Consider the following 1,172-nt stretch of genomic DNA (forward strand, 5'->3'; position numbering starts at 1 on the left):
GATCCATATGATATGATCCTGGGCATGCCCTGGATCCGATGAAGCACGAGCCCTGGATCGACTGGCGAGGCAAGGCAATCTGGTGCGCAGCCGCCCTGCGGCAGTCCGACAGAGCATTGGTGAGTCATGTTCCCACCTCTGTCAGGACCCGGGGCGCCCGCGAGGGCTGCCAGGGTACCAAAGCATCCGGCAGATGCTTGGGAGTCGTCGACGTATATGACGACTCCGAGGATGTTTTGATGGTGGCCGCGCCCAGAAGAGGCGCCGGCCAAGTGGGTAACTTAGGTCCACAGGCGGGTAACTTAGTTCCGCAGACAGCTGCAGCTGTCATGAACACTGAGAACAGCGTGTTCAGAGTGGGTAACAGAGTTCCACTCACGGTCGCCCAGACCATAACTGAAGAGGAAGACGTCGGATACGCTTCCTGTGTGGGTAACACAGTGCCACACACGGTCGCCCAGACCATAACTGAAGAGGAAGACGTCGGATACGCTTCCTGTGTGGGTAACACAGTGCCACACGCGGTCGCCCAGACCTTAACTGAAGAGGAAGGCGTTGAACACGCTTCCTGTGTGGGTACAACAGTACCACACGAGGCCACGAGTGCCTCGGATGTCGTAGCGACGACATCCCTAGACGTGGGCAGCAAAGCTCCCCGTCACAGAAGCCGTCGGCAAAGACGCCGCCGCCGCCTCAAGTCGGATCCGAACTTCGTTCCGATCGACGTCGCTTCAAGCGACTCGGAGTCCAGGGCCCGGGCTCCTCCGACAAGGCCGGTGAAAGAGTGCTATCACATCTTCGATAGCGAGACGGGTTTACCCGTCAAGGCATCTGGTGTCCACTTGGAACAGTTGCCAGAGGTTGCAGAGATACTGAACCTCGAGGAAATGACGGCTGAGTCTTTCATGGGCCAACCTCAAGGCTGGAGAGATCGCTGAGATGGTACTCATAAGACCTGAGACCACTCAGGGAGGAGCTGAACTCCTCCTCTGTCTTGGACGAGAACGTCCCTGGAAGACATGAACCAAGCAGCGTCAGGCGCGCTTTGGGTTCTGAGATTTCTCAAGGACCCCCAAGGGATCCGGTGTATTCCTTTGGTGACGGGAGTAATGCGGTACGTGGTGGAGTAAACACCCCACCGGACCCAGCCTCTCACTCGGATCGAGGCGGTA

Source organism: Phytophthora infestans, genomic scaffold, assembly GCF_000142945.1.
Source record: "Phytophthora infestans T30-4 supercont1.1 genomic scaffold, whole genome shotgun sequence".
Taxonomy (NCBI): domain Eukaryota; phylum Oomycota; class Peronosporomycetes; order Peronosporales; family Peronosporaceae; genus Phytophthora; species Phytophthora infestans.